Genomic DNA, 13,081 nt, shown 5'->3' with positions numbered 1-13,081 from the left:
GCATCACAAGCCCTTGCGTACCGAATCAGTTGAGAGATATACACTCATGTGCAGGTGGTAATGAAATATTGCCACATTTGTCCAACTCTCTATTTTGTATTGATGATGGGAGTTATGAGATTGATCACTGTTCATTATCTTCGCCTTTTATAGATAAGGGAAGGTGACGATGGAGAAGTTGAGTTGTTAGTTTGCCGTTAACAGCTACTTTCAATGAAATGTCTGAGTATGAAGCAGAGGTGGATGACTGTGGTGTCTTTTATTTTGAGCTAGCTCGGATATATCGAGTTGGCATATGAATGTAAGTTATTATTGTCAATAAATAAAACGTCGTCAATATATCTAAATGTCGAATTGAAGGACACAGCAAGATATTTGTTCTTCTCACGTGGAAGTTTCTGAATAAATTCTGCTTATATGCATATAAAAATAGGTCAGCTAACAAAGGGGGTACTCTATCAGTTTATTACCATACTCCCATTGATTGGTTATTCGTGTTCAAATACAAGGTCAACGTTTTGAGTTTGATGATTTTAGGAATGTACCACACCTTGTGTTGGTAGTTTGAATACTCCTTTGCCATATATTTCTATAGAACTATGGGTTTCTCGCCATTATACCCTAAACTTATTAAGTTTAGAAAATAAATACACATATCAACTCATTTTATTTTTTTTTTTTCAAATTCGAATGGTTATTTACATCTTTTAATTTAGATCAACGTTATTGTAGTCCTAGGTATCCCACACTCATAGGATTAAGATAGATATGTTTAGACTTATGGAAGTGATATTATTAACAGAGGCTACTGACAAACACGTTGGTTGTGCAGAAATTCCAAGTCTCGTTTACAGTCAGCATTTCGCAAATTCTATGGTCGTTATAACGATCTAGTTTGCTAATACAACCTATTATTAGGTTAAATGCTGTCTGACTTATGTCATACCGATTGTTAAACCGTTCTTGAAACACTGCTTTTGACAACGGATAACTCCGTTTATCTGATTAAGATGTATATGGCTCACGACGGGTGTGGCTGGTCGACAGGGGATGTGTAATCCTTTTAGGCACCTGATCTCACCTCTGGTATTTCCATCGATCCTTTTTTGCTCAACAGTTTATCTTGTATTGTTTATAGGAGTTATGAGATTGATCACTGTTCGTTATATTCACCTGTATAGGAGTTATGAGATTGATCACTGTTCGTTATATTCACCTGTATAGGAGTTATGAGATTGATCACTGTTCGTTATATTCACCTTTATAGGAATTATGAGATTGATCACTGTTCGTTATATTCACCTTATATGTCCTCATCTAGTAACAGGGTAATCCGTAGTCAAAATTAGCATGCGAACATATTCAACATATTTTATGATGAAAACGCATGTATTGGTTTTTATTTGGTTTTTTCATAAATTTGATCGTGATACCAGAGCGCATTTTACAAACGGACTTACAACTGAGGGTTTACTTCACTTACAGAAATTATCCTGTTGATTGTCACAGCATTCACCACTGTAGTAAAATATGTGACACTATTCAGTCTCAGAAACATTTTAGGTAACGATTGTTTAATACAATTCAAGACTAGCGGCTTGCAAATCTCAACTTAAAATGTAAAATACATTATGCATGTAAAATACTGTTTCAAATAGAGTTAAAATTTGCAATACTTTTGCAGATAAGAAATACAGTAGGTTTCTAACTTACATCTGTTATCAAATGAATTATGTCAGTATATGAAATAAGCGTTGATAGAAGCAATATTGTTTCTGTCTATAACAGATACATGTACCTAGTAGTAGGCCACAATTAACATATAGAACCAGCAAGTTAAATGTAGTGCCTTAAATAGCAATCAAAACTGCATAAATCCCTTAAGCGTAACTAACGAACGAACTAAACGATATAAGCGATTATACCGGGGCATATAAGTCACCCTTCTAGAATTAAAACATAGCAACACAAAATATCCACTGTATGGAAAGAGAGATAACTCTTGAGGAAAAAAGTACAAACACAGATGTTTCACACAATGTGTTGTTTACCATTTAATAGTTTGAACCACTAGTTATATATTTACTGAATATTTTTTTCTTGAATAAATGTTTGCATCCAACCTTTTGATCGTCCTTAAGAATATCATAGTTTTAAACCTCTACAGTTTATGTATGTAAAATGTCAGTGTATTCTGTAAAGCTATAACTTACTCCTCTTATCCTTGTTTGTATTTCGCCGAAAATAATTTGTTATGTCGCCAAAACCTATTTCATTACATGAATGTTTATCAGTTAGACGAAATTATGAATATTTGATATTCCAGAGAGGACTCCCTTTTTACCACACGATCATAAATTCACGTCACCGATATTTGTCCAATTTACTGACACTGAAGTAAATCACTTCTGCAGAGGTGAAAGATCCCATAACATTGATATATAAAGTAGTTAAAGAGAAAAATCGTAGTTAGATTTCATTGGAATTTGCTTTAAAAATTCATAAATATCCTTAACATCGTTGACCGAAGGCGAACATCGTCAAATTCGGGGATATTTTATTTCAGTAACAAGCATCGATTATAACAACGTCAGAATAAGTTGTACCTCCCCCAAGCAAGATTCGCATAACACCGTTTCCCCTCCTGATTTCACACAAAATAACAGCAAACAATCCTAATCGACATCTCCACAAGATTGGTTGTCTCTACTATCAATGACTATGTATATTTTGGACGATTTCAAAGTTACAATGTAAAGTTAAAATGACTGGTGCATCCTATATAGAGAGATTGAAGATATATATTATCAAAGAAAAATAATTCAGAAAAAACCGATCATATGGCAAGCAAATTTAAACATATAAAGCTGAGCACTTCAAAACGAAAATAAACAACGATGATATATTATGATATTTTCCCGCGATATAACAATAAACAAGTACATCGTGACGTACGTTTTGCTTTGACGTCATATAGCTGATCTACTTTGATATTGTTATGAAGCAGAATTTATTCCAACTCTTTTACATGAGAAAAATATCCTGATGTGGCCTTCAACCTGATAGTTAGATGTATCGACGTTCTTTTATCTATCAACAATAATCATTTTCATTGATATGTCGACTCTTTATGTCCCAGTGAACTGAGTCTTCTACATCTGCTTCGTACTTAAATATTCTATTGAACATATCAATGCTAACAGCAAATAAAAAACTCAACTTTATGATTGATGACAAACGAAATATCGAGAGTTTCCTCATCATCAACTTCTCATATTCATGACGCAATATTACATTATCACCTGCATATATTGTTTATTCTCTCTTAGCTAATTCGATATACAAGATTTGTTCCGCGTACGATTATTTAATTTAAATTGATGCAGGTTACTGAAAAAACCCAGGCTGGTGCTACATGAGTTTCTACAGCCTCGTTTAAAGTCAACATTTTACAAATTTTACGGTGGTTACAACAATCTTATCTGCAAATATAACCTGCCATTCGGACAAATGCTGTCAAAAGTGTTCCATGCCAATAAAGCCATTTTACACACTGCTTTTGACTACGGATTAATCCGTTTATCTAATTAAGATATGGGGCTTACAGCAAGTGTGACCGGTCCACAGGGGATGTTTACCCCGCCTAGGCACATCACCCCACCTATTGTATGTCCAGGGGTACATGTTTGCCCAACTCTCTCTCTCTCTCTCTCTCTCTCTCTCTCTCTCTCTCTCTCTCTCTCTCTGTATTCCTTATAATCACCTTTTCATAATGTACAGCGGTGGTGTTTCTCCGAACGCTTTTGTTACACTGTGTAATTGTGCTATGTTTCTTTTTAGTAATACAGCTAGCTAGAAATGCAGTGGTTCTTCATTGTTTACAACTACAAAAGGCGGATAGACTTTCTTTCGAAACTGTAAAAAATAAATAATTTCATATAACGACCTTCGAATTCTAACACCTACCATCTTGTTATAACAAGTTAGTGTCTCATTATAAAATACACTACATAATTTTCCACATTTGTGTGATATTGGATATTTCATTGTATATAGATATCAATGGCAAACTAGCAGCTCAGCATTATGACAAAATGGATTATTTCATGTTTGTTATCGTCAACTTCCCGTATCTGTATAGAAATAAATCCTTATAACGTCAACTTTTTCAGTACACACTTAAGCATTTTCGAGTTGTGTGACGGGTCGACATGGGATGCTTACTCCTTCCAGGCACCTGATCCCACCTCTGGATATCCAAAAATCATTGTTTAACTACCAATTGTGCATTCCCCTAGAAAGTTATAATATTGGGCAGTGTGCTTTTATTTCACCTTTCATGATTCGTCTTTTATTTTCAAATCGAGGCAGACTACCAAACAAATAAGCTAACGATGTGGTGATTTCCAAAGTCTCATTGAAAATCAGCATTTTGCAAAGTCTATCGTAGTAATAACCAATGTTTCATGTGACTTTTCAGGATGTGATTTGTAGAAATATGTTATTTACCACATCATACTCCTAGTAATAGTACTCGTGGTGGGCGTGACCAGTTAAGAAGGGCTAATGATGGTGTGAGCAGTCAGGAGTTGATGTTCACTAATCTTAGTGGGTGTGACCAGTTGAGAAGGGCTAATGATGTTGTGAGCAGTCAGGAGTTGATGTTCACTAATCTTAGTGGGCGTGACCAGTTAAGAAGGGCTAATGATGGTGTGAGCAGTCAGGAGTTGATGTTCACTAATCTTAGTGGGCGTGACCAGTCAGGAGTTGATGTTCACTAATCTTAGTGGGCGTGACCAGTTAATCTCAGACGCATCACCCCACGTCTGTTGTATACTATGTTTCGTGTTTTCTTTCTTTTAACTTTCAGGTTGTGAGATTTATGAAATTAATTACTGTTCGTTATCTTCACTTTTTTATGTAGTAATCGATTGGTCAGTCTTGTTTCTGTTGACCTGTAGATTGGTTTGTCTTATTCTGTGGTATCTGGCATCGAGCAGTTAGGAATTGTTTGAGAGAAACCTCTGAAAAGGATATAAAATAAATTGCAAGCACTTCATTTTTTAAGGTAGCCTTGATAATCCGGAAGATGGAATATACCTTATACAGTGAATTCCGTATATTTGTGCATTCACTGCTAACTGGTATTTTATGAACATGTCAACTCCTGAGTTATGCTATAAAGGGTCGATTTATTAGAACAATAGTCAATAAAAGGATGGGTAAATTAAATTGATGGTGTAAAATGAGACAATCCATCAATTCCATCAATATCAGACTACATAATCCTACTGTACTTATGAAGTTTGATTTGGATGTCATTGAGCAGGCTACATAATCCTACTGTACTTACGATGTTCCGTATGAAGTTTGATTTGGATGTCATTGAGCAGGCTACATAATCCTTCTGTACTTATGACGTTTCGTATGAAGTTTGATTTGGATGTCATTGAGCAGGCTACATAATCCTACTGTACTTACGATGTTTCGTATGAAGTTTGATTTGGATGTCATTGAGCAGGCTACATAATCCTACTGTACTTATGACGTTTCGTATGAAGTTTGATTTGGATGTCAATGAGCAGGCTGCATACATCATCTTGATGATTTGTCCCACACGACTGGTCGTTATGGTGAACACTGGAATTAACGTTTGTCGAGTAATTCATTTAGTTTTCTACTGAATGCAGTGTATCAGATTATAGTAGATCTAAGAGTTACTCCCCTTTAAATACTTTTAGAAGGTAATTTTGAAGATAAATAATTTGTATATCATAATGTTTCGAAAACATCAAACTGTAGACATGGCTGTTTGTGACATTTTGGGAGACATTCAATTCTTCAGACGACACAGTATAAATTGCTGCTTCATCCATGTTCTTCATCTATAAACGAATTCCGAGGTGATGCAAAAGTAACTGTTGTGAGCAATTGTTTAATGAATCAACTGAAAAGGACAATTAGGCTTTGAATTAACAGAGTCAACCCAGGTTATTAATAGGCTTGTGAAACTCAGATTTTCAATATACCTTGTGTCATCATACATATAATTACAAGCACAATAATTAGAAACGCATATGGTTAAATACAGTTATATGAATGAAATAGCAATAAAGTTATGTTGGGCAGGACCGAAAATTGAACCCTGACACACTGCAATACTAGTCAGGTGTTCTTACCGCTTAGTTCCTCAGGAGCCTTTCATATCAAATCCTGTCCGTGCATTACGATGTTAGATTTTGATTGTTTAACAGCAGCACATAATTACAGATTGCTTTGGAGCTGTATGAATCGTTAGATTTTGATAGTTTAACAGCAGCACAGAATTACAGATAACTCTAGAGCTGTATGAATCGTTAGATTTTGATAGTTTAACAGCAGCATAGAATTACAGATAGCTCTGGAGCTGTATGAATTGTTAGATTTTGATAGTTTAACAGCAGCACAGAATTACAGATAACTCTGGAGCTGTATGAATTGTTAGATTTTGATAGTTTAACAGCAGCACAGAATTACAGATTGCTTTGGAGTTGTATGAATTGTTAGATTTTGATAGTTTAACTGCAGCACAGAATTACAAATAGCTCTGGGGCTGTATGAATTGTTAGATTTTGATTGTTTAACAACAGCACAGAATTACAGATAAGTCTAGAGCTGTATGAATTGGATTTTAATTATATAATCACGATTTCTGGTGTATCTCCTGCTCAGACGTATTTGACACTTATTAATTGATTCAGAGAGTGGAAGATTCGTAAATTTACCTAACCTTGAATATAGATCTTTTCCTAATATATCCATAATAATTTTTATTTTTTGCTTGTTTTTTCACTTTCCGATTGAGAATGTTTTACTCATGTAAGCATGTTACCATCTGAACGTGAATTCCGAAATTTTACCTATAGTGTCAGTGTGGTCGCAGTTAGGTTTCGTTAGCCTACCAACACTCAGCACGACACGAGACCTCTATTTCAATATCATATCCAAAGGTCAATGACTTTCAACTCGAAGCATCTTCGCGACCTATTTCCACATGGAAAAACCATAGACAGATTGTATGTACTTGTTTTGTTAACTCTAATTGTGCACTTAGCGATAGTGTCCGGTACAGCACAACAGTCCTCTTCACTAGACTCTGTGTACTCATCCCATAAAACGTTCCAATCACCACTTCCTGTTGATGTAAAGATTGTATTGTCGTAGATGAGTTTCTTTCCTCTCTCTTGTAAAAGTTTGTGTCACCACTTCCTATTGTTATGAGGACTCTGTTGTTGTCAAAGTGTTTCATTCTCCCCTGTTTCTTGTACAATAAATGTGTTCTAATTGATATCAATGAAATGCTGTTCATCTTAGATCCTGTATTACTGCAAATACTGCATTTAGAAATAAAAAAAAATGTTTAATGCATTTTTTGTAGGACAATATATATCGCTAGGCTAGGAATTGAACCCGGTACTCTTACATTACTGGCCAGGTGTTCTCTCCACTGAACAATCTAAAGACGAGGCCATCTGGAACCTCTTTTTGAGAGAAAGAATGCCGGTAATAATAGTTAAGAAAATAGTTTTGGATTTTATCTTCATAATTGCTATCTATGCTCCAAGTTACATAAACCCACCTATAATCTTGAAAAGTTTACAGACAATATCTTCTTCCTGTTCAAGGTACGTATATTATCTCCAGCAGATTCATTTCGCCTAGACCTTTCATTAGCTAATACACATTTGACCTTGTGATATTGATCTTGGAGTTTGATTCTTAATTCAAAACTTTAACTCACCAAAACTTTCACTTTTTTGTCGCCAAAGTGTATACCATTTTATTGGTCTTTGTTACGGTCGAGGGCATAGTGTTTCACAACACAACCTCGCTTTCTTATCTCCCTTTATAAATTTACAAAATAAGTGTTTCAGTAACCAAACCAGGTGCTGAGTTGACCATTTTCTGATACCAAGCTCACTAGGCGCCCAGTTAAAATAGTGTTAAAAGAGTGTCGAATTCATTATTTTTTCGTTTTTCACCGGGTGCTGACTTGATGTTCCTATTTGTCCCGGTCGATATGGTTCAGTAATTTTAGTACTATTTAACTGTTTCTTACACTTCAAAGATATTAACATTTGTTCATCCTTGGTAGGACTAATATTGATAAAAAGCCTAAACCATTGTACAATACATAGCGTTCGAAATTAATTTTGATTCTTTGTCTGAACGAGGGATCGATATCAAGGCCACCTATAAAGTAGAACAGGGAAATTTATATAACTTTATCCAGGATTATGTTGTAAAACTCATACGGTACCAATTTTGATGCACCAGATGCGCATTTCGACAAATCATATCTCTTCAGTGATGCTCAACCGAAATTTTGAAATCCGAAATAACAATGACGTTTTAGAGCTATTATAGGCAAAAACAGTGGGCCAAAAAGTGGAGTCAAATTTGTCCAAGGATAAGAGCTATGCATGAGGAGATAATCCTCAATTTTGAAATGAATTTCTAAATTTTATCACAGCAATTAAATATACATCCGTATTTTCAAGCTAGTAACGAAGTACTTAGCTACTGGGCTGTAGAGACCCTCGGGGACTAACAGTCCACCAACAGAGGCCTCGACCCAGGGGTCATAATGTAAAACTTATACGGTACCAATTTTGATGCACCAGATGCGCCATTCGACAAATTTATGTATTTCTATTTCATTATTTTGGAATGTTGCGAAAAACAAGTTTGAAATTAATGTAAGATGTGGGAACAACATCGGATTGATAGGAAATGTAAGCTTTTCAAACTTATATATCGTATGTCTGTCACTTATTTCATATTTTGCTTCCATGTACCTCATTCCATCTCTAGTAAGGGACACAACTCTATTGGAGAAGATGGCTTACAATGATACTTTATTGGGACACATATTAAAAGCTGAAAATCTCCACAAGTCATTTAAGTTTTATGGAAATCAGCGAAATGATGTAAAATGTGCAGGTCATAGCCCTCTTCCTGTAGTTTACATACAGATCAGGATTCACTTCGTGAAGTGCTGTTCTTAAGGCAGATAACTCATAAACACGTGGCCAAAATATCCGTTTCATTTTAAGAGTGTGCAAAATGAGAGCTTCATACAGTCATCCATTGTAAGTAGGCACTTAAACGACAGACGGCGTTGATCAAGAGCTGCACTTGGTGTATGAATTTATGTCATTATATTCAGACACATTTTGTTATCAAGCTCTTGGTTCATATAGGACATTTTATTTGTTAACAGAAAAATATTAAGAACTTGGTATATTCAAGATATAATCATATTTACACAATATTCTGCACAACAGACCATCGATATCTACACAATCTGGTGCATTCTACTAACAGGTGTTCAGGTGAAAGCTGAGAGGTTAAGATTATCCCGAATACTCGTTGTGCGGCTCTCATTGAGAAAAAAATAATTGTAATTGGAAAGTCAATGCTCTAGACAGCGCCGATAGCGATCATTTTGACAATGATTTCCGGTGTGTCTAGTTTTTTTCTTTAATACAGAGATATAGGAAGATTTGTGGAATTTTCTATAAAAATAATCATAAACAGCAGACATGTCTCTATCACGTATTGTTATGATTCCTTGGGTAGAAGTTTGGACTCAATGGCGGGACGAAACCCGGCATATTTTTTTTAAAATAAACATTCAAATAACATTTTCTTTAATGTGTAGAAGACGTTCTTTGCCTTACATATTTCATAGTGGTACGTACTCCGTTAACTCAGATGGTCGATAACGTCTGTGTGGGTCTTGTTTTACTCAAGCAAAGGAAAATAGTTTTAAGTGAGGTGTCAAATTTTTTAACCTATACATGACGCTCAGGACCTCACTGATAAAGGCCCGTTATTGTCTCAATGAATACCTAAACACCGGTAAAGGCCCTTTATCGTCTCAATGAATACCTAAACACCGGTAAAGGCCCTTTATCGTCTCAATGAATACCTAAACACTGATAAAGGTCCTATGTCGTCTTAATGTTTTCCTAAACATCGGTGATGGTCCTTTATCGTATTGTTGCCCACCTAACCCCTGGGACTCGGTTTTAAGGTCACATTCAAAGACCAATGACTTTATCGTCTCAACGTCTACCTAAACACCGATAAAGGCACTTTATCGTTTCAACGTCTATCTAAACAGTTGTAAAGGTTCTGTACCGTCTCAATGTCTACCTAAACACTGATTAAGGTCCTTTATTGTCTCAACGTCTTACTAAACATCGGTAAAGGTCCGTTATCGTAGCTATGCTTATTAAACACAGGGACTCGGATTTAAGGTCACATTCAAAGACCAATGACCTTAACTACGACAAGAACACCCTAACCACTAAGATACTGCGACCTGTCCCTACATAACTAATCATTGGGTGATTAATGTACTTGGTACGTCATAGCATATTACTTGGCGATATTTGGTGATAGTTTACAGTGCAGGACAACACTTCTCTTTATCAAACGTTATGCTCTCATCACCACTTCCTATTGATCACGAGGGTTTTGTTGTTGTAGATTATATGTTCTGTTTTACTGCTGATGGTGCATTTCTGTTTTGAAAAAATAATGAATTGAAATGATTAATGTAATGTGTACTGGAAAAGGAAAGGAAAACACTGGCCGGGAATTAAACACGGAACACCGACATTGCTGATCAGATGTTCTAACCATTGAACTGACAATCAGTAAACATGGGGATATTCGATGTTCTGTGACCTGTTCTCGCACCAGATAAACATGGGGGGGGGGGGTGATTTACTTAAAACACACAATCGTATCACTTACTTCGATACACGTAGCGTTTGTTTTCAGCTGATGACAATAGTCCTCTTTATCAAATTATATGCCCTCATCACCACTTCCTATTGATCTTAAGGGCTTTGTTGTTGTAGAGTTTATGTTCTGTTTTAATGCTGATAGTGCAGTTCTTTTTTGAAAAATAATGTATTGAATTTATTAATATAGTTTGTATTGGGAAAGGAAAGGAAAATCATTGGTCGGGGAATTAAACACGGAACACCGCCATTGCTAATCAGATATTCTAACCATTGATTTGAAGACCAGTAAAGATCAAATTTAAATTCAGGAATTTGTCCTCAGTTTTAAGATCATATGACTTTGACTATGATGAGTAAACCAAAACCAATTAGCTAATGCGATGTTCCCATAGCAGATAAATATGTGGAGATTTGATTTTCTTGGTACACAAAATCTTATTACTTACTTAGCGACTCTTAGTGATGATTTCCTGTACAGGAAAACAATCCCCTGCATCGAGCTATATGTACTCACCACCACTTCCTATTGATCATAGGGGCTTTGTTGTTGTAATTTTTATGTTCTGTTTTACTGCTGATGTTAAATTTATTGTATGACAAAATGGCCTGGGAATCAAACCCATGACTCCGCCATTGGTGGTCAAATGCCTAAATACTGAAGTGTCTGAAGACCAGTAGATTTGACACCTGCATTTGTTAATAATAAGTGATATGAATATTGAAAAATACATTTAACTTTTATATTAATAACGGTTACGTATCTCCAAAGCTAGAAATAAAACTTCAAGAGGAAAAGTCAAATCTGCATATGCGTTACTTTTGTGGCTTCGAGGTCAGGGTATAATATTTCTATCTGCTACTTTAGTTACTGATATACTATCTACTTCTATCATAGTCAGGGTATAATATTTCTATCTGTTACTTTAGTTACTGATATACTATCTACTTGTATTATAGTCAGGGTATAATAGTTCTATCTGCTACTTTAGTTACTGATATACTATCTACTTCTATCATAGTCAGGGTATAATATTTCTATCTGTTACTTTAGTTACTGATATACTATCTACTTGTATTATAGTCAGGGTATAATATTTCTATCTGTTACTTTAGTTACTGATATACTATCTACTTCTATCATAGTCAGTGTATAATATTTCTATCTGCTACTTTAGTTACTGATATACTATCTACTTCTATCATAGTCAGTGTATAATATTTCTATCTGCTACTTTAGTTACTGATATACTATCTACTTCTATCATAGTCAGGGTATAATATTTCTATCTGCTACTTTAGTTACTGATATACTATCTAATTGTATCATAAATGGAATGTTCATGTGAAAAAGACATACAAGCGCGTAGATCTGTAGATGAACACACAATGCGTTACTGATCAAGGATGCAGGGACAAGACACACATTTAACACCTTGTCTCTTATTTTACCCTCCTCAATCGACTCACCCTACCGTGTGTTGACAGGTCTCTTCATCACCCTCCTCATAGGTATCGCCTCACCCTACCGTGTGTTGACAGGTCTCTTCATCACCCTCCTCATAGGTATCGCCTCACCCTACCGTGTGTTGACAGGTCTCGTCACCACTCTGAACATTACTATCACATCATTCTATCTTGTGTTGACTGGGTATTTCCCTTTATGTATAGTTATTTACACAGGAATAGTGTTTTATTGGGAATACACCTATTAGGTAATGAAAACGGTATGTATGATTATATATAATTACTCCAATTGTGTCTCAATATGATTAGACTTTGCTTTATTGATGACTATTTTTAAACAAAATACCTGATCAGCGACCATTAAAATATCACACAAACACAACAGGAATACATATTCGTAAAGGATTAGAATGAAAGGTGAAAATAACGAACAGCGACCAATCTCAAAACTCCTATAATCAATACAAAATAACCCTTTGTAAAATTAATCGAGGAATAAACGTCGGATCATGGTATCATAACTACAAATGGAAAAAAATATATGTTTGATGTAGGAATGTAGAGTTTATACGGTACCAATTGTGATGCAACAGATGCGTATTTCGACAAAAAATGTCTCTTTAGTGATGCTAAAGTATGGAAAATCGAAATCACAATAAACTTGTACGAGCGAAAAGGAAAACTAGAGTGCCAAAAACTGGACCTAAATTCGTCCAAGGATAAGAGCTATGCATGAGAGAGATAATCTTTAATTTTGAAATGAATTTCTAAATTTTATCGCAGCAATTAAATATACATCCGTATTTTCAAGCTAGTAA

At 35.2% G+C, this 13,081-nt stretch overlaps 1 long non-coding RNA gene across 3 annotated transcripts; it reads right to left on the bottom strand.

The window, feature by feature from the left end:
- Positions 1–5,172: 5,172 nt before the first annotated feature.
- Positions 5,173–11,779, bottom strand: LOC125660973 (uncharacterized). 3 transcript variants are annotated; one of them, XR_007364598.2, is made up of 2 exons: positions 6,770–11,779; positions 5,173–5,640 (listed from the first exon to the last, which is right to left on the bottom strand). It is a non-coding gene; the product is annotated as an uncharacterized LOC125660973 (long non-coding RNA). The 3 variants fall into 3 exon arrangements; XR_007364597.2 differs by having other exon boundaries at positions 5,173–5,947; positions 6,900–11,779; XR_007364595.2 differs by having other exon boundaries at positions 6,900–11,779.
- Between the last annotated feature and the right edge of the window lie 1,302 nt (positions 11,780–13,081).

This window comes from Ostrea edulis, chromosome 8 (genome assembly GCF_947568905.1).
Source record: "Ostrea edulis chromosome 8, xbOstEdul1.1, whole genome shotgun sequence".
Lineage (NCBI taxonomy): Eukaryota > Metazoa > Mollusca > Bivalvia > Ostreida > Ostreidae > Ostrea > Ostrea edulis.
Note: the sequence above shows the minus strand (reverse complement) of the source record. Positions and strands in the feature narration are given on the sequence as shown.